Source organism: Notechis scutatus, chromosome 4 (assembly GCF_049901735.1).
Source record: "Notechis scutatus isolate UNSWTSFEM ecotype Mainland chromosome 4, rNotScu1.2, whole genome shotgun sequence".
NCBI lineage: Eukaryota > Metazoa > Chordata > Lepidosauria > Squamata > Elapidae > Notechis > Notechis scutatus.
Window position 1 is genome coordinate 154,766,421 of NC_142012.1, and position 22,169 is coordinate 154,788,589.

A 22,169-nucleotide genomic window follows, 5' to 3' on the forward strand; every position below is an offset into this window, starting at 1 on the left:
ACTTTACTTGTTTCTAGATGTTGGCAGATCTGTTTTTTTATTATTATTATTATCTTTTCCAGTATCTTCCCGGGTATTGATGTTAGGCTGATTGGTCTAGTTTCCTGGGTCTGTTCCCCCCACCCCTTTTTTTGAAGATGGTCCAGAATGAATTGGCCTCATTCTGACAACAGATAGACAACACAACCAGCTGGACTACTTTTACTTTATTGTAAAACAGAATCTTGCTCATCTGAAAGTATAATCCCCTCCCCACCTGTTGTACAGCCTGAGAAACTTGGGAGGGTCTCTTCTGAATATCTTGCCCTATACTGTCTATACTGTCTTTGACCAGACTGTTTCCTTGGCCAGTCTCCTAATGTTATTCCAGCATACTATTATAGTATGGAGATTGATATCCTGCTTTATATCTCTACCTTAGACTATTTGATGATTCCAAGGAAGTCTTATCTCAGTATCTGGAGACTGTGGTGATGTAGAACAAAAGGCTTCAGCCCAATCCTAGCAAAACTAAATGGCTGTGGATTTTAGATCCCTAGGATCAAGGGAACGTCCATTTCTTGTTCTGGTTAGGACTGCATGAGTTACTGAATAATATCTGTGAGCAATTTGAGAGTCTCCTTGGACTCATGGCTCCTGCTCAAACAGCAGATGGTAGCCATGGTAGGAGGGCCTTTGCATACCTGTATATTGTATGCAAATTATACCTATGCCTGGACCAGGAAAAGGTGCCCACAGTCATTCATGCAATGATTATTCCCCAATTAGACTTTTGCAACAGTGCCTGTGGGGCTGCCCTTGAAGACTATTCTGAAGCTTCAGCTGGTACTAAATGCAGATAGTTTTGGATGCACATTTTGTTTGGTGTGCATTACACCATTGGTCTGCAAGCTGCATTCATTGTCAGTATGCTTCTATGTTCATTCAAGGCATGGTAGTGAGCTTAAAGCCCTACATGACATGGGACTTGTTTTCTTGGAGAAATGTCTCACCTGAGTTATACCTTCCCCTCATGTGAGATCTAGGAGAGATGTTACAGAGCCTGTCCATTAGGGAACGTGAACTGGCAGGTTCAACAAAAGCTCTGTCATAGTGCCTGCCCTAGGGAATAAGAGATTAGACCCGACCTAAATCTACAGGCCTGCTGTACAATCTTAAGATTGGATTTCATTGCTGAGCCTAGGGTGAAGGTTGCGTGGTTGAGCCTCTATTTGATTATGTTGACTAAGTTGTTAGTTTTAGGTCAGCTTTTATATTTGTTGTTTATTTTGTTTCCGCTGTAATGGTTTTATCATGTTGTTTTAATCTCGGTTAGCAGCCCAAAGTCATATGTGTCATGTATCTCTATGCCAAGAGGTGCACGGCCATGTAAACTGAATAAATAAATACATAAATAAATAAAATTCATGCTAATAGTTAATAAATATACTGCAGGGAGGGTTGCTATAAGCATTATAGTGTTTGCTTCTAAGTCTTGTCTACCCTTGGTGACAATTGATTAATGAGTAATTGATTCCAAATGAAGAAAGAAACACCACATTTTCTGTTGGCCTTCAAAGCCACTGAAGGGATTTTAATATTTCTTAGCTCGACTAAGGTTTCTGAAAGCTACTCTCCAGCTGTTTTGGCCTAAGAAGTGATAAATACTGCAGACATGTGAGTTACATTATTGTAACATTGCTTTCTTTTAGCAACAGTTGTCAGAGTGGATATTAGGTTTTAGAAAGCCATTAAGGGCTCAGTTGGAATGAAGGTTCTGCTTCCCTGTAAGTCTCAGATAACAAAACACCATCTTTGTAACTGTGCCATCAATTATTGATATTGCAATTACTATCTTTTGTACATTTGCACTTTGTAAAAACAAAGCAAAACAAAAAACCCTTTCCAGACATATCATTTACACATGAAGCTTCGTTACAACAAAGCAGATCATAGATTCATCAAGTTCAGTTTTGTTCATAATCTCTGGTACTTCCAGTCTGCCATAGAAACTTATGCTAGCAAAGCTTGTATTCTGTCACTGTGTTTCATAACAGAATAACAGAGTTGGAAGGAATCTTGAGGGTCTTCTACTCCAACCCCCCTGCTCACATAGGAAATCCTATACCCATGATCGTGAACCTATGCCACGCGTGCTGGAAGTGGCATGTAGAGCCATCTCTCTGGGCATGCCAGCCGCTGCCCGTTGCTCTTCCGGGTTCCGGTACGCGTATGCACGCCAGCCAGCTGGACTTTGCGTGCACATGAGTGCCAGCCAGCTGGTCTTCCTGCATGTAGGAGTGCTGGAAACCAGAAGAGCAACTCCCTGGAGCACCTGTGTGCACTAGCCATCTGGTCTTCACACATGCATGTACGTTAGAAACTGGAAGACCAGGTGAGCAGTACGCATGCACACTCCGAAAGCTAAGCTTCTGGTTTTTGGTGCTCCTGCACGCATGCGTCGGGGAGTTGCTCCTCCGGTTTCTGGCACCCACACACACACGCTCTCATTTCAGCAGTTGGTGTCAAAACGGTTAACCACCACTGTCCTATACCATTTTATTTATTTGTTTGTCATACATGTACAAGATAACAAGTATGAACATAAACAAGAACAAAGGGAGTAAATAGAGATACATGGGGACAGTAAGACAGGGACGGTAGGCATGCTGGTGCGCTTATGCACGCCCTCTTTAAGAACCTCTTAGGAATGGGGAGAGGTTCACGGTAGACAGTTTGAGATTGAAACTGTGAGGGGCTGAGGCTGTAACAATAGAGTCAGGTAGGGCATTCTAGGTGTTGACCACTCTGTTGCTGAAGCTGTGTTTTTTGCAATTGAGTTTGGAACAGTTTCCTTGAGTTTGTATCAGTTGTTTGCCCGTGTATTATTGTGATTGAGGCTGGAGAAGTCATTGACAGGTAAGATGTTGTAACAGACAATTTTGTGTACTATGCATAGATCGGACCACAGGCTGCACAGTTCTAGATTGTCCAGGCCCAAAATGACAAATGATTGTCCAATCTCTTCTTTAAAATCTCCAGTGAAGGAGTACCCACAGCCTCTGAAGGCAAATCTTTCCACTGATGAATTGTTCCAACTGTCAATAAATTTCTCCTTACTTTTAGGTTGGTTCTCTCCTTGATTAGCTTCCATCCATTGCTTCTTGTCCTGCCTTTAGAGGCTTTGAAGAATAGGATGATACCCTTCTTCTTTGTAGCAGTCCCTAAGTTATGGGAATACTGCTATCACATCAGCCCAGTCCTTCTTTTCATTACCCTAGAATATCCAATTCCTGCAACTATTCTTTGTGTTTTAGCCTCCAATTCCCTAATCATCTTTATTGCTACTCTTTGCAGTCTTTCTAAAATTTCAACATCTTTTTTATATCATGGTGACCAAAACTGGTTCATGGTAATAGGCTTAGGGGTGGCTTTTGGATCCTACTGTTCAAATTTTACTTCTGTACCTATCACATGGAACTTAGGACCACAGTCCATATAAATGGCAAAAAAAATATTACCAAATAAATTATATTTAAATAACTTCACAGACAATGGGAGGTGTTTACTTTGTTCGTAGTGTCTAGTACCTTGGAATTACCTTCAGGTAGACTTCAATGTATAGCTATAATTGGGACTGGAACTTCTGCTACTAGGTAATGTGGTCATGAAGTGAGTCAGAACAGATTTTACAAGGTGTTTTGCCATGGTTATTAAGCAAATCATACAGTCATTAAGTGAATCAAGCTTTACCCATTGACTTGCTTGGCAGAAATTCCCTGGGAAGGATGCAAATAGTGATCACAATCTAGGACACTGCCACCATTGTTCATCACACCAGCCAGATGTTCCCAACCATCTTGCACTTCAAAGCATCCAAATTTTGATTGGGGACATTGCAAAGTTTGTAAGTAGGAAGACTCATTATAAGTCATTTTTTTCAGCATCATTGTAACTTCAAACGGTTGTTAAATTAATGGTTGTAAATTGAGAACTACTTGTAAACTGTAATAATCTTTTGTATCTCATAATATATTAGCATCTAGATTGAACCAACAAGGGAGATGAAAATGTGGTTCAAAAAGCAATTTCTTTGGGTCCAGCCTTTATCCCGACAAATTTGACTGTTTGCTGTTATGTTTGGGTGTTTGGAATACGATATATCAGTGTTACATCTGTTCCCTTTAATAATCTCTTTTTCGAAGTCAGCTTGGATGATTTCTCTCATCACTCTGCATGAACTTGAACTTCTTATTTTGTGGGATTTCAAAGGGCAGATAGAGTCAGGGCTATCCAAGAAAACATGATTTCCTTATATTTATTAATTTAAATCTTTAGCCCTTTTCTTTAAAATTTAATTCCTGTTAGGAGCATGTGTGCTTTTCTCAGGGTTAAATAAGAGGACTTCCTGCTTTTCTTTGCAATTTCTTAGCATCTTTCTCTTTTACTTAGCAGCTGATATACTTACGATTTCTCTTCTTTTTGTACCTTCTTTTTGTAGCTCATTTGGAATTTTAGCTTTTCAAACACCATCTGTACAATTCCAGGCTACTCATCTACTTCTTGTTGGAGATCCCACTTTACATTACTTATACCTTTTTTCATTTTCAGAATTTTTATAAATTTGTTTGTGGTGCCATTGGTTTCTTCTATTATTTTCCAACAAACTTCACTGAAAGAATTTAAAATTTTGCTTTTAAGTGTTTTCTTTTTAAGGAATTCCTTTCCAAGTTCATTGGCTTTCTTTCCTTCAATTTCTTTCCCATATAATCTTCTTTATGATTGCTTTGAGTCTCTTGAACTCTAAAACATGTTTTTAGCTACACTCAGTTTTACTTTTCTTTAAAACTCATTGACTTAAGGAAAGCTGAAATATTTTCCTTCACTTCGTGAAAGAAAAAGTTTGTTGGCAAGAAAAGAATTTATTGAAGATCTCCTGGCAGGGGTCCCACTATACTCTGTTTAAAATATATAGGCACTTCTATATTATTAACATGAAGTTTATGTATAATTTTAACAATTATTTTGTAGCTTTGTAGATATTGAAGTGACAGTTTTATAGCTTTGTATTAATAATTCTCATTTTTAGCTTTTTTTTTCTTTTCTATTTTTTATTTAGCCTTTTTTTTTTACTATTTCAGTACCGATTCCAATATCTTATATTGTGATAAACTTGGCTCTGCCAATTGTCTTGGGACCCAGTGCTTGGAGTGGCTGATGGGTTAGACAGATCTCTACCCCGGTGTCAATTGTTTTCTTAGTTTTTTTTTCTAAATTTTTAATTTTTTTGTATTATCTTTTTATTATGCTATAAACCACCTGGAGTCATTGTTACAATGATAAGAATGGCATATAAACCATCATCATCAACAACAATGACAATGAATCATGCCCTTCATCCTCTCAGTGACATTGACTGTATCTACCAAGGCAAATAGGTGGGCATGGAATGTTGCAAGTACATCAGAAGGTTGAAGAAGAAAAAATGGACTTTGGAAGAATATCTGAAGGACAATGATGAAGATGCACTGAAGTTAGTATATCCGGAAGGCTTACTGACTCCTGAAAAGACCAAACTGGCCTACACGAAAGACCAAATGAAGAACAGAATGGAGGCATGGGAAGACAAAGCACTACAGGGCCAATATACATTGAAAAAAAAAATAGCAAGGAAAGCAGATAATAAAAAGACCTGGCAAGTGCCGCCTATGGAAAGAAGCTGAGGAAACAGTTAAGCTGCTGCAAGATCACACAGACTGACTACAACCAGAGGCATGACAAAGTAGCAGCAATGGTGCATTGGAAAATCTGCAAGAAATATCATTTGCCTGAAAGCAAGAACTGGTGGGACCATAAAACAGAGGAAGTCATAGTAAATGAGTTAAATTGCTCTGGGACTTTAGAATTCAAACAGACAGGCACCTGCTACAGAACACCCTGGACTTAACAATTATCGATAAAAAAGACAAAAAGGGTTTGATAGTGGATGTGGCAGTGCCTGGAGACAGCAAAAGAGAAGAGGAAGAATTGGAGAAGATAACAAAATACAAAGACCTACAAATAGAAATAGATCGACCATGGCAAAGGCAAGCAAAGGTAGTACCACTAATAAATGGCACCTTGGGTGCCATTCCAAAACTGGAGCACCACTTAAACATCATTGGCATTGACAAATTTGCCATCAGTCAATTGCAGAAGGCGGCTCTACTTGGAACAGCTTCCATCCTGCAGTGAAATCTGTAACACCATCAAACATCCAAATCTGCCTATCCCAGGTCCTTGGTAAGGACTCGATAGGTACACAAAAATGCCAAACCGAGTCTGAATATCTGGCTGACAGATAATACTATGATGATTAACAACAGATTCTTCACTTAAAATCCCCTATCAAACCCCTATTAATATCCTCACTTCAATTGTTCCTTTGAAACAAACTGTCTTATAGGCTTACAGCAGCCTTTCCTTGCTAAGCTGCTCCACAATTGAGAATATGATAGGGAGGACAATCAACAACTCACCAGGAAAGGATATTTTCACTTCTCACAGTAAGCACATCATGTAGTCCCTAAAAATATACTTCTTTTTCTGGTCACACGTCTGCCTTTTCCATTTATTGAATTCCATTGTCCAACTCCACTGTTCAATCTCATTGTTCCTTCACTCCCTAAGAACTTCCTACTTTTTCTCAAAAGAGCATGAATTCCAGAAGATACAACACACTGTGATATACAGTGATTAGGCAGCCAGTTGTTTTCACAGACAAGAAAGAATACACTGATTCCTTGGAGGCAGGAAGTGGGCCAGACCAATTAATTTTTCAAAGAAGAATGCCTTATTTTAGCATGAGGTGGGAAATTAATCTGATTCCCTGAAATCAATGTATACAGGTAGATTTTTTAAAAACAAATATTGATTTATTATATAGCTATTTATTTTACTTAAAATAGCTATTTATTTTACTTAAAATAGCTATTTATTTTACTTAAATGTGCCCCATTATGTCACTCAAAATTTCAGGTAGTGTTGGAAGAAATATCCTTCTGGGTTCAGTTCCAAAGTGGGGAAAAAGACACTGGAATCATGGAAGTTGCTTGGAAAGAAGGTTTATTGATGAACAGGATCACATGCCTTGGAGCTCCTGGGCGAAAAGGGAAGAGATGCTGAGAGTGCCTGGGTTTTATGCCCTCTGTTGGGCTTTGAATTTGAGCTTGTGTTCTGATTGGTTGTCAGACTCCTGTGGGGACATGCAGGGATAACTTTGTAGGTTGTCTTTTGAGTCTCAGGCTTGGTTGACTCTTGCTGGGTGATGTAATGAAAGGGCTTTGGCAATTTCTATTATGGCTCTGCCTGAAGTAGATCTTTGTTATGTAGAATAGATTAGCCCAGGCCTTAATGGCCCATTAACAAAGATAGGTGGGCTGAGTTTCTGCTTCTCTGAGTTTCTACTTCTCTTTTAGGGGAAATATTCTCTCTTTTTAGTATATCCTAAAATATTTCATTCTCCTAGGAGGGGGGTGGGTTTAACTTCCAAAAGTAGATTGTAAGTAGTAAATTATAACAGCAACTTTTGCAGCAATGAATGAATCTACAAAACAGAAGGAATTCTGAATGGTCACTCTTGTTGTTTTGCAGAAGATTCAGTAAGTTGAGGGAGGTCACAATTCATTTTAAAGCAAATGTATGTACTTGGGAATAAATTTCAGACTCCAAAGGAATTTGCTCTTATATTTAAAAAATGTGTGGCCCCAGAGCATCATATATAGTTGTTTTCCATGGTTTTTGATTATTTTCTTCAGAGCTTGAAAAAATGATGGTCCATAACAATTATGGCCCAACAGATTGGAGTATGTAGGAGGTAGCGGCTAGTACGTAAGAAAAGGAGGTGAAGAATATAGTAACTGAGTGGGGAGTAGCAAAACAGAAGTTGAACTCTATTGCATGCTGTTCCAGTAATTGCAACATTTCTGTCTGCGTAGTATTTTGTTCCACTGCCAAGTCCCATTTCAATATCATCCTTTAAGATTGCATTATTTTATTCTGCAGTTGGCTCTGGAAGATTTCTGATTTTCAATGTTTTTCTTTCCAGAACTGACACATTCTTTTCAGATTTTCTCTTCTCATTGGATTTGGTTTGTAATAGCAGATTATTTTGTTGTTGTTTTCAGTCTTTATATATTTAATATAAATAAAACACTTTTTTTTCCTCCAGTAGACCTGCAGTTCCTAGTTGTGGTTACACAGCCAACAGTCCTAAATCCAGTGGCCTGTTTGTCACCAGCATCCAGGAACTCCCAACATCTACCATTGTCTTTGTTGCCTTGGACAATGACCAATGAGTATGAGTTTCTGTAAATTACCTTTCACCATATTATTTATGGGAGATACACTTTTTCTGGCTCCTCTGATGAGACCTGTCCAGTATGGCTGATCCTCTGGCACAGTTGTCATTTTCCTCAGAGCATGCAAGCCTGACAACCATGTCAAAGTAGTGCCTCATCAAATCTATTAAATTCATAGAATCATAGGGCTGGAAGGGACATTCGAAATCTTCTAGTCCAGCTCAAGGCAGAAGCCTTATACTATCCCAATCAAATGGTTCTCCAGTCCAGGTTTGATAACCTCCAGTGATGGAGCAACCACAACTCGAGGAGGCAAGCTTCCATTATTTGTTCTGTCAGTAAATTTCTCCTTGCTTCTAGGTTGGATCTCAAGTTTTCGCGGGTACTTACATGTATGGTATTCAGCTTTGTTCGGGTATTTTCCCACGTCATTATAGTTGTGCTTTTAAAGTTGTAGCAAAGTTTCGGCAGAATCTCATCTGCCATCATCAGGCTTCTGTATTGTGTTCGTCTGTGAGTCAGACTTTTACAAAAAACTGAAACAACTGTAAAAGTCTGACTCACAGAAAAACACAATACACAAGCCTGATGATGGCAGATGAGATTCTGCCAAAACGTTGCTACAACTTTAAAAGCACAACTATAATGACGTGGGAAAATACCCGGACAAAGCTGAATACCATATCTATCTATCTATCTATCTATCTATCTATCTATCTATCTATCTATCTATCTATCTATCTATCTATCATCTTCCTCCTTGCCTTTGAGCTTCCTGTTCCTGTGGCAAGGGCAGGTATCCTACTGGCTGCTGTCATACTCCCATGGGGCTATGCAGTCATAGCTGAGGTAGTCTGGGTGATGCAATGAAGGGCAATTTCCTATTGTGGCTGAATGGCTTTGCCCTGAAGGATTATCCCATCATCCTGGAGCTGAGGTCTTTTGCTTTGTAGATAAGATGGCACCAAAATATCTCCCGAGGACAGGGACCTGGGGCTCAGTGTCTGTCTTTAGAAACATGTTTCTCCTTTAGGGAAAATATAATATCCTGCCTTTTTAATATTCCCTAAAAGATTTCATTCTTCTAGGGAGGGGGTGGGTGCTAACTTTCTTCACATCTATTACTTGTCCTGCCCTCTGGAGCTTTGGAGAATTAAGTCAACTTCCTCTCCTCTATGACAGTCTCTCAAGTACTAGAAGAGTTTTCGTGCCACCCCCCCTCCCATTCTTCTCTTCAATAGGCCAGGATATAGCTAATTCCCTCAGCCATCCCCCACATGCTTTAATAATACATTTATTGTATTTGTTGCTCAGATAATATCAAACCACACCTTCTGCTCATCTCAGACCCAGGGAAGGACTGGATAGGTGCTCAAAAATGCTGAATGCAGTCTAAGTATCTAGCTCACTTGGTGACCAGCCATAATAATTTTTCCTTCTCTTTTACCATTCCTAAATGCGACTGGATGCTACAACTATGTGGATCCAATACAGGCAAGGCAGTTACTGGATATGAGAAGGGCGGCAAATAAAAGTATAAATAAATAAACAACTAATGAATAATAAATAAAGAAGGGAAATAAAGAAATACAAAATTCCACCCGTCCCGGATCGGTCCTCTGATCCAAGTCCCCGAAAATTCCCACTAAGAAGCAACGTTTTCCGTTTTCAGGAACCAGATTTTGCTACTTGGGGCATTTTTCTCTCGGTCCGGCCTCAGCTTTGCTCCGCAAGCCGTTCCTTTGCTCCTGCCTTTTCAGCTCGCCCTTCTCCAGGCTCGCTGAGGAAACTTCTCACCGCCCTTCGGCCGCTCCCCGGGGCCGGGCCGCTTCTGCCCGTTCGACCCTTTTGTAGCATAAGCACATATCAACCACAGAGCGGGGTGGGGCGCGGCGGGAGGGTGAGCAAGGGGGGGGGGAACCGCTTTCTCCCTCTCTCCCGCTTTACGGCTGCTGAAACCCCTTTCCTCTCCTCCCCCACTCCTCCGGAGAGCCCAGTGTCGTCGTACAGCGTCCGGCCTCCTTCCTTTTTAAGGTAATCGCAGCCGACCCCGAGGGGATGGGAGAGGAGATGAGGAGGGGGGGGGGTGCTGAGGGAAGAGCCGAAGACCGTAGTTGGTGGGCGGAAAGTTGGAAGAAGTCCAGGCGAGGCGCGCGCTTGCTCGCTCGCAAGGGCTACTACGCAGTGGCGGCGCGCAACGTTCCGGGACCCGGTCGGCAAGGAGGGCGCGCGCGTCGCTGCCGCCGCCGCCGCTGCTGCTCTGGCAGCCGCCGCTCTCGCGAGGCAGCCGCCACTTTTATACGTGTAGCGGCGTTTCCACAGCCGGGAGTGGCGGGGATGGGCGCTGGTTCGCACGGTTGGGCTTGGGTCGTCTTTCCCCTCTTTTTCTGGAGAGGTTAGAATGAGCCGACCCGGTTGTGAGAAGGAAGGGGGGGAAAGGTGGGGGGAGAAGGTCTCTTAGAGTCTCTCCACGACACACACACACCACACACACACACCACACACACACACAATACAAGCGGCGGAGCTCTTTTTGCACAAGAGGGAGGACTGAGGATTTTTTTTGTTTTTACTTGAGAAGAGTTTGAAGAGAGTAAAGCCGGGTTGTCTTGATGTAGACCTGTCACGTAACCCCAGACCCCCGACTTTTTAGCAAACTGCTTCTGGTTTTCAAAAAACAAATACACGGCGTCCCTTGTAGCCTTCAACGACCTGGCGCTCTTGTGAAGCCGGGCAGCGGGATGGGAATTGTCCAGCAGGACGTGGAAGATTAAAATAAGAGCAAAGGCCACGTAAAAATACCCGTGCCACGACTTCTGGCTTAACTTGGATCAACTCTGGGCCGAACCGAGGAGCGGTTGTGCAATACAACTCGGGGAAGGAAAGGGATCCCTTAAGGCTTATCTGTGGTTGGTTTTGCGGAGGTTGGGTTCCGATTTTGTCTACGAGATCTCTCCGAGGTAGGGCTCGGCTGAGCGTAGGCTTGCAAATCTATCTCTCTAAATATATATTTATATAGCCAGGTTGCGAGGTTTAATCGGGGTAAGTCCTTGCTTAGCAACAATTCAGAAGTAGTTGGCCGCTGTCCTCCAGGATTTCTTTCAACGAATTTCTATCCTGGGGTTTCTTAGTGGTCTTCCATCAAACTTAATCAAGGCTGGCGCTGCGCAGCTTTCTTGAGAGCGGCCAAGGTTGGGTAGGTGCTGCCACCTACTGTGGTACAGGCCAATGATTAGATGCTATAAAAGGGGGGAAATCAGCTGGTTACTTAAATCTGATACTCTAATCAAAACCAACTCCAAATAGCATACTCTTGCCATCATAATCATTATGCTGAAACAAACAAGTAATGGGACCACATCCTCTTTGTGGGTTTGGTTTGTTTAACCAACCTTTAAGTGGTCTGTGCCAATTCCCAGGTTCATCTTTATTTTTTTATTTAAATACATTTTATTTAAATACATTTTCATTAAAATACAAATGAAAAATAAACATAAATGGGAAAAGAAAAGTACAGGATAAAAGAAAAAGAAAAGCACAGGCTTCCAATGTTTTCAGCATAATAGGATAAAAAAGGAAAATTACAGTCTCAACTTTTTACTTGTTACATACTAGCCATTTCTGTAACAACAAATCAATGGGCAAAATCCCAAAGTCAATATTTCTCCCCCTGTAGTTTAGAAGCAATTTTCAAGTAGAAACAAAACTACATATATTCTTTAATTAAAACAGTTAATTTTGCCATCTTTGCTTGCTCCATTACTTTTCCCATCTATTCTTTCGCTGTGAGGATTGATAAATCTTTCCATTTTTGCAGATAAATAATTCCTGCTGCAGTAAAGGTGATTTTTTTTTCCACCTTTACAGGAGCTGCAGAAAAATCTTCCTGTGGAAGCTCTGGTTATAGTTGTCGCAAAGGTGCTTTTTTAAGAGGCAACTGGACTTTCTGGTTTTTCTTTGAAGATGTTTTGCTTCTCATCCAAGGAGCTTCTTGAAGGAGAAGCGAAATACCTTCAAAGAAAAACCAGAAAGTCCAGTTGCCTCTTGAAAAAGCACCTTTGCGACAATCATGACCTGGATGATTGAGAATCTCCATAGACTCTGTTTATAGATTTAGTTCGGCAAGTTTGTGCCATTTGCTCTGATCCTGGGCATTTTTTAAATTGGCATTCTGATTGCACAAGACTACTCTTGGGTTGGGTTCACTCAGTGTGCCAAACCACAGTGGCATTAAATTTTCTTTGGGTTTGATGCATTTTGAGAATCTATCAATGGTGGTTTGCTAGCCGTATTTTATGATTTAGTGGGTTATGGAAACCAAAACATTTGTGGTTTCTTGAATCCCCAGGGGAACCATGTTTTGCCATTCTGTTTGTCAAACACAATTACTCTTTGCATAATACATTAAACTAAAGTAGCCAACAAAAATATAGCGTTTGGTGTTGTACAGATCGGTGGCTAGTTTATGATTGAATGTGTCAGTATAAAACACGGTTTTATCTAGCGTAGATGGGATTAATATCACATGAACATATTTAATTTATGTGAAAGTAATATAAGTAGAGTTCTAGTCTGACTTTATGACTGCACAGAAATAAACCCAACACTGGATTTAATGGTTCAGTGGCAGCTTTATTAAGCCATAAGCCCAACTAACCTCAGCAATACCATTTTAGGAGTATATACAGCAATAAAGCTATACCCTTAAGAAAATTTATTTGGGAGTAACTCGATGTCAATTAGAATATAATGAATTAGTAGCTAATTTTGAAGAAAATTAACACATCTCCAAAGGAAAGTGCTTTGGGATTGTGTAGAGAGTAAAGCTCATAGAAACAAGAAGAGTTGCATTGTTGATCCTGTTTTCTGACTACGATATGAAATAGGATCAGCTGGTACACATAGTCCTCGAATTACGACCACCAGTGGGTCCAAAATTTCTGTTGCTAAGTGAGACAGTTGTTAATTTTGTGGATTTTGCTCCACTTTGATGTTTCTCACTCCAGTTAAGTTGGTAACTTGGTTGTTAAGTGAATCTGGCTTCCTGTTAGCCGGTCTTCTGGACATTAGTAGACCCGAGATACAAATCCACAAACCAACATACAGAGATATAGGCAATCGTTTATTTTGTACACGTAACTCACATCCCATCCGGCCGTAACGGTTTGAAATCCAAACTAGGTTAGGGCTGGAAGCATTTGCTTTCCAGCGCAAATATAGCATTACCCCACCCTCCTAATTGCAGCTACCTCCTGCGGACCGCCCTATCCTAAATCCCCATGTAACAAATGTTCCCTAATATGGCTAATTAGGCTTTTATTCCCATATCCTGCCTCTGCAGCCTATAACGCTCTGCACCATCCCGTGAGAACCCTGCCATAACAAACATCTATTCCCCCCCTCCACAAAGCATCCAGCGACATCCTTGGGGAATCCCTTGTGCAGCTTCCACATCCCAGGTACCAACATGAGGCAGCATTGCGAGGCAGCGTGTGGGAGCCCCCATTCAGCCATCAATTCCCACTGATCAGGTTCAACGTCGCATGTTGGAGGGATCCAGGTATGGAGCTCTACTGCTGATGGGCGACTGCATTTGGAGCCCGACACTTCCCCATTGACTTTGCTTGTCAGAAGGTCACAAAAGGGGATCCCATGACCCCAGGACTCTGCAACCGTCATAAATATGAGTCATTTGCCAAGCGTCTGAATTTGCTTCATGTGTCCATGGGGACGCTGCAATGGTTGTGTGAAAAATGATCATACATCACTTTTTCAGTGCTGTTTTAATTCAAATGGTCGCTAAATGAACTATTATAAGTTGACGACTACCTGTACAGGTGGATAACCTGTTTGCATCTACTTGTAATGTGTTTGGAATCTGCATTTCCTTGTGATTGAAATAGTCTCATTAAATGTGCTTCATAAGTTCTGGTTGATTAAATTTCTGCCCATAGAATGTTTTAATGTTATCTATTAGAATAGCAAAACTTCTAGTTTTCAGTGGAAGTTTATTCTGAAAGTAAATACTGATCTGAGTTTAGTTAAAACTAGTTCTTAATAAGAACACTTAAGTCTGCAAGATCATGCTCTTAAATGCTTGCAGCATTCAGAACATGATTTACTACCAAGTTTTATTTGCCACTGATACCGTCTTGCTATGTAACTTGCTTGGTTCCGTTTCATGCTCTATTAAATTCTGAAAAATCTGGAAAATAATTGGTCTGACGTATTAATCTGTGTAAAGCAAATAAATGTGATTCATCCTGCACAAAGGCATATTGTATTTCTTTTTTTTATATATATGCAGGATTTTAATGCTGTCCTGCATTCATTAAAATGGGACCAGATAATCTACAAATAGGCTTCATGATAATATGATTGGTGGGTTTGTCATAATAATTTTAACTTTATTGCTTAACATCATTGCCTTCATTTAGTCATCCAGAAGGGTATTTTAATTATTTGTTTTTAATATAGTTGGGTTATGGTTTTGAAATCTGTGTGCAATTAATAATTAATTGATAACGTAGCCTTTTACATTAAATATTTTGCAGATATAGACAAATTGAACTGTATTCTACTTGTTCTCATCTAAGTATATGAATAACCTACCCTATGGAACATAGAACATAGAATAATGCAACTTTAAAATGTTATCAGAATTGCACGGCAAAAGTTATTGACAGCATAGAAGAACATTTATGTTTCATCTGTTTGCAACTTTTTAGACAAGATATAATTAGTATATCTACTGAAATAAAGGTCTAGGAAATGCAAATGCAAAGGCTTAGGATGTATTTTTTGGAGGAGGAGGAAGGGACTATTACTTTATAGGACTGAATGTGCTGAAGTTTTGCAGAGAAAACAAATACTTATTCCAAATCTTCTCAGCATTCATCCACTCTTCCTATTTAAAATTCCCACAGCTTGGACCTATGGTATACTACTTGAATGAACAAGATTGAATCCTTGTTTTGGTGAGGAAGGAAATTAGGCTCTGCATTGTTCAGCTCCTTTTACATATAATAGGTATGAATTACAGGTCTCCAGAGTTGAAAAATAATTCTGATTCTTTTCAGCTAAAGTTGCAGAGATGAACAAACAATGCCTAGAATCACCAGTTATTTTTCTTCCATTTTGTGCATACCCAAAGCTCCAATCAACCATTCCTTCACTGTTCGCATGGATGTATGGCACAGTTTTGTGGGCCTAGATGATCTTTGACCATAACCAAAGTGTTTTATAGCAACAAATTCATACTTTTCGTTGTGATTGTCATCAAAAGCATTCAAAAACCAATGTGAATTATTTTACCCTCAACTTAAGTAACTGCTACTAGATCCCAATATTATGATTGCAACAGTGTGTTTATGAGAAAAAGCAGTTACAAAATTTAGACATGTTTTTTCTTCAGAATTTTTAGTTTTATAGAGATAACATATCAAAGATGCCTGCTCATATTAAGGCTTTCAGAAAGTGTGCCCTTTATTCAGTATGCTTTTGATGCCTTATTATTCTATAACGTGCTAGCACATCCCCAGTGCACTGATGATGTTACCTAATTTGAGTACTGAAATGTCTGCAAGAAAACAACCAAGCTTACCTCAACCCTGAGCTGCAAATATTCTTCTTTTATCAGTTTTTTTTTTCAGAACAGTGGTAGGAAAATGGTCTTCCTACTCTCTATGGCAGGGGTGTCAAACTCGATTTCATTGAGGGCCACATCTGGGTCGTGTTTGACCTCGGGGGGCTGGGTAGGCATGGCCAGCTCGACGTTGCTCATGTCAGGGATGCCTGTGGTAGCCTGAGGGCTCTGCCAGCAAAAACGGAACTCGGGAGGGTCACGCATGGAGCTCCCAAGCTCTGTTTTGAGTGACAGAGACACCGTGGGCTGGTCCTTTGCTGTTTCCAGGGTAGCCCCACTGGCAGTGAGTTTGATAGCCCTGCTCTATGGTCTTCCTGGAAGGTTGCAGCCGAAAACAGAACACGTGGTCCTCCCAAGCTCTGTTTTTGCTGACAGAGGCACCGTGGGCTGGTCCTTTGCTGTTTCCAGGGTGGCTCCACTGGTCGTGAATTTGACAGCCCTGCTCTATGGTCTTCCTACAGACCACCTATTCATTATTCTTTCCTGGGTCACCACACCGTACCTGAGTTCATTACCCCTCATAATGGCTGAGTTTATACAATAGGCTAGGCTAGATTAAAATAGGATTATGCTCTTACCATGTTATGGAACAAGCCATTGTCTGAGAATATTTCATCAAACAAACAACCCTGTTAAGTTATATTACAGGTATTCCTCCAGATACTATCCTAATTGAGCCTGGCAATTCTAGTTGTATGTTGAAAAGATTGTAAAGAAGGTGATCAGATGACCAATCTGATTTTATGATTATTATTTTTTGCAGTGGTTATTAAGTGAATGTGATGGTTATAATGTGAACACCATGGCAGTTAGGCCAATGCTGCAGTTGTTAAGGAAACCTATTGTTCTCTATGGGTCAAGTTTTGCCAGAAGTAAACCTTGGTAAACAGTGACTGTGGCACACTGCAAATGACCATAAATGTAGACCGGTTGCCAAGCATTCTTAAGTCCCATTTCCCGATATGCCATTAGAACTTCCAAATTAGATTGCAATAGCTTTTTTTGGGGGGTGGGAAGGCTATTATAACATTGAATGGTCATAAATTGAGGACTACTTGTATTTTTTTGGGGGTGGACGGTATATTTTTTGAGCAGCCAATTGTGTTTTCTTAACCTGGATTTCCTATGTTGTTTGAATCTAGCCTTGGGCTTTTGTACTCCCCTCTAAATATCAATCATCCTGTGTATAATACTGAAGAACAATCTAGAGGCAACCATGTTTGTGTGGATCCACTCTTGACTACATTTTGATTCATTGCTTTCAAGAACTCTTTGGTTTTCAGATATGTTAGGTTTATCCTGTTGCATCATGCTATGGCCTAAATGAAAGGAATGAAAAAAGTAAGCTTAACTTTATTTATTTATTTATTTATTTGATAAAGTAATGGGGTTTTTTGCTTGCAAATGTCAGATTCTTTGTGCTATTCATGCTATTCATTGATTCCCTCTGTATGTCAGACAGTATTCCTGTTATTTATATAACTTGAGTCTGTTACATCCAAAATCCTTTTATCTTCTGCAGAATAGCTGTTACATATTCTATTTTGTTGCAGTTTGGAGGATTCTAAATTGATGGGCAAAGGTACGTGTGAAAATATAGGTTCCTCAAATTATAAGAAGAGAAACATTTTCTACTGCAGTGAAGAACACTATTAGGTATGGCCTCAATTCTTACAGCTAGACTATAGGCATCTTTTTCCTAACTACAGTAATGCCAAAGTGACAAAATGTAGGTCATGACATCATTGCCCTATTCCAAGCCAATTGGACAAAAACATGCACACAGATAAGGCTTAAAACAAGTTCAGGCAATGGCAGGCAGAGTGTTTGTGTAACCAACACATGCTTCAGTAAAGTCCCAATCACACATGAGCTGGCCTGCAAACAAGCTGCAAACAGCAAGAGTCCAAAGCAACAGATGCTAGATCATGTACTGCTAGCCCCACTGGGTAGACCAGACCAAGAATCAATTTCACAGACAAACTAAGATTGCTTTGGTTATGTACTATGAAGTTGCTTTTTGACTCATAGCAACCTGTAAGACACAAGCTAACATATTCACACTTGTACCATTCAAGCTAACTGCTTTATTACATTCTGCCTATAATACATGGATGCCCCTCTATACTCTGGGAAAAGCTGGATAAAGCTTCATGGAGATTGGGGTAGGGGGATATGTGTATATATGGATCTCTGGCAGCTATGCCATGATTCAAGGCTGATTCCCTACTTGAGACCTCTTCCCTGCCTGGTTGGGTTTTTCCCAACACAACCATATAGATTTTCTCTATGATTCTTTATCCCTAATCTGATCTTTCGGATCTTCCAACAGTGCACTAAATCTATTCACCTTGCAGCTGGTTGTTCTCTTTTCTTTGCTTCTACCTTCCCTGTATTAAGCCTTTTATTGAAAATGATTGTAGTAGTCGAACCTTGCCAGTCAGAATATTATTCTTATACCCAGGTGAGTTAGGGAGGTTTCTGTGTGAGTTGCTTATGCATACAGTGGTACCAGTTGCTATTCAACTGCTTTGAAACTCGTCAAATTTGGCATTCAACACATTTTGATGCAAACATGTTATCCTGGTACTCATAGTTCATTTGATACTCACTGCACAAGCTAGAATTTGTTGATGCTGGTTGCTTTGTGACTCACTACATTATTCCTTATAGGAAAAAATTGTTTGGTACTCATTGTTTTTGGTACTCATTGTGCCTCCAGGAACCAATTAACAATGAATACCAAGGTACTACTGTGCTTTCTAATTGTGCTAGACTTAAGCCATGTTTTTCTTCTTGTTGGTTTGATAATGGAAGTTACCCCTCTGAATCAAGATCATGTACCAAACAGATTTTGGGTTACTTACCAGTTAGTGTTCAAAGTAACAAGATTTCAAGAGATAAAAGATTCAGGGCTTTGTGTGTGCAGAGTTCAGGAGGCATGGTTGTTCCCAAAATGAGTTATGCTGATCTACAGTGGCTATTAAGTAGAGCCTCTTCCAGGTAGGAGCCAATCAAGGTGAGGAATGACCTTGCTGAGCAAGGAAATGCATAGAGTGCCTTTGTTTGACTTGACAAAGCATGGCATGTCCAAGGGCTGTGTGGTCACTTGAAGTCCTGCCATCTGACCATAAGTGCAGTTACTTTTCATAATTGCTGATGGAGTCAGTCTTGTGTGCTAGATTGCTTATTGCTTCTTGAGGCTGACTTCCAGTACATTCATAGCAAACTTCTTGATGTCAGTCTTCTGAGTCTGAGCTGGTCATGGCAATCATAGTGTAAACTCTGCCCTTTTGAATTTGTGATTTTGCCCACAGCATGATGTTGTACATAGTACATTAAGGGGAAGACTTTGTATTTCAATGTATTTGTCATGAGTGGATTCTTCTCACTCTTCCTATGGATGCCTCCTGATGCTTTCATATGATACTTAAGTCCATAGCTTCTTACTTACTAGGTGCATTGTTAAATTCCATCTTTTCCACAAATAAGCCTTGCAGATGCAGCAGTGACCATAGTGACAATGAGTCAGGGTTTTCCATTGGCTGCTTGCAGTTGTTGTGCACATGCAAAGCTGCCTTACTCATATGACAAAGTGACAGTGACTGAAGCACAGGGTCCAGCTACCAGCACCTGTCAGTAGTCCTCTCACTATGGTTCAACAGATAGCTCTACGTTCAATCCATGGAGAACTACAGCCATTAGGAGCATACATTATTGGATAGATGGATGGGAAGATGCCTTGTTTTAGTGTAAATCACTTTCCTGATTTCTTAGAGGTTTGTATTCAGTCCCATAAATCTAGGAACCAGATTTGCTAAGAATTCAAATACTGAATTGAGCTAAGGGCTCTCAAAATTCTAGCAAAGAAGTTATTGGAAAAAACATTTCTGTTTTGAGCAACATCCATTTGTACATACCTTTAGCACACTCCTAGGAGAACCTTTCACTTGGTAAAAAGTATGAACGAATTGGGAAGACTCGGACTAAGACTCACTAAACCACTTCTTGACATTTAAAGTTTGACAACCAGAACAGAAATCAAGTTGAAAGGTGAAGTCAGATAAGCTGTTAGGTGTCTTGTATGAATTCTTCACTTTTCTCTGGAGAGGATTTTTAGCAGCCATAGTAAAGCAGAAATAGAAGGTCATTGAGATAAATGAAATGTGCCTGGGTCATTCTAGATTGCTAAGTGATGCTGACATTTTTTGCGTTCTGAGCTCTTAAGATCACAAGACATTGATTGGAGAAGGCTGATTGCACAGAAATGATATGCAGGAGTTGGTCAAAAGAGCAAAGAGAATAACTTTTCAGATGTGTTTGACAAGGGCTAACTGTAGCTCCCTTTCAAAGTAATGTTAAAGAAGGTATGCTAAAAAAAAGAAGAAAGCAATGGTTCTCCTTGTGTTAGGAAAATATATTCAGTATCCAGATTTGTAGTAATTTCCTGGATGAAGATAATCTTAAAGGCTTTGCTTTCATTCACTGTCTAATCTTTATCTAACAAATAGGAAAAAAGTCCTGTTTCATTTGTAACATTTTAAAAATCAAGGCAGAATTCAGATCAAATGATTTTTCACACTTCTTTATCAACATTTGTATTTTTGAAGACAGTTTTCCCTAACTTGCACAGTTGGTGAGAGTGTGCTTGCACTGACATACCATATTCATTTAGGATATTTTTTTAAAAAACCCATTATGAGTTGTAAAACATATCACACATTTCTGAAAAGAATGGATTTCAGGACCTGTGTTTTTAGTTGTCCTGAAAATTCAGAGATGTAAATTAGTTCATTAACAACAAGGGGTTGGAAGGGAAACTACTTCTGTTGTGAAGTAAAATGGATAGTTCTATCCATGTAGTCATCAGGAGTCAAATTCAACTTGAAGGCATTTTACCATTTAAACTTTATTTTATTTATTTATTTATTTGATTTGTCAATTGCTTACAAGATAATAGGTATAAGTAAAAACATAGTTATGAATACATGGATACATATAAGAAAAATAAAAGAAACAATAGGACAGGGACGGTGCACTTATGCACGCTCCCTACAGACCTCTTAGAAAAGGGGTGAGGTCAATAGTAGACAGTCTAAGGTTAAAGTTTTTGGGGTTTGGGGAAGAAACCACAGAGTCAGGTAGAGTATTCCAGACATTGACCACTCTGTTGCTAAAGTCGTATTTCCTGCAATCAAGTTTGGTGCGGTTAACCTTTAGTTTGTATCTATTGTGTGCTCTTGTATTGTTATGGTTGAAGCTGAAGTATTCATTTACAGGTAGGACATTGCAATGTATGATTTTATATACTATATTTAGATATATATATATATACTTGTCAGCCCTTTGACAAAATTCAAACACTCCAAGGACTATTGGAACTCTGCTTTATTGTAGTAGCTTATAATAACAAAAAGTTAGAAAAGTGACAGTTTCCCTCTGCCCCACTCTTAATACCACAGAGAACCAGTGGTATTATTTGGAGTCTCTTGCTTATGCTTGCCACTTTTCCAGGACTGAGATTTTGCTTCCTGTCTCTTTTATCTTTTAATGGCTTTTTGTATTCCTTTGCTATCACTGCCTCCCTCCTTAATGTGTGACAAAGATTACAAAAAGCTTCAGATGCAAGCTTCTGTTATGGGACAAACTTTCATTTTTGCTGTGGTGGCACAGTGGTTAGAATGCTGCATTGCAGGCTAATTCTGCTGACTGCCAATTGCCAGCAGTTCGGTAGTTCGAATCTCCCTGGCTCAAGGTTGACTCAGCCTTCCATTTTTCTGATAGTCAGTAAAATGAAAACTAAGATTGTTGGGGGCAATATGCTGACTCTGTAAACCACTTAGAGAGGGGCTATAAAATACCGTGAAGAGGTATATAAGTGCTATTGTTATTATTGGAAACTTACCTTTCTCTTCAATTCTGTACTATTATTTGGCCTTCAAGTTTACATCTGTGGATGGACTTGAATTTGGGTGTTCTTCAACTCTTGATACGGGTTTCCCAGGCCTTTGTTATCCTGGTCTCCTAAACTTCTGACCATAATGGCTTATTTGAGCTATCAAAGAATAGGTCAGTATTTGACTGTTTTGATTCAAGAAATGGTGAACACGTCTTTGCAATATGGAATGGAATGATATCTAAACTTGGGTTCTTCTTATAGAGAGATATGGAACTAAGCACCATGTTGAATCATATCCCAAACATTG

The 22,169-nt window shown here is 39.8% G+C and overlaps 1 long non-coding RNA gene across 1 annotated transcript in view; it reads left to right on the forward strand.

Moving 5' to 3' along the window:
* The first annotated feature begins 10,283 nt into the window (after window positions 1-10,283).
* Window positions 10,284-22,169, forward strand: part of LOC148130970 (uncharacterized) — a 149,586-nt gene continuing 137,700 nt past the window's right edge. Inside the window, exon 1 of the long non-coding RNA XR_015749523.1 lies at window positions 10,284-10,352. This is a non-coding gene — a long non-coding RNA (uncharacterized LOC148130970). The remainder of the gene's footprint in view (window positions 10,353-22,169) is intronic.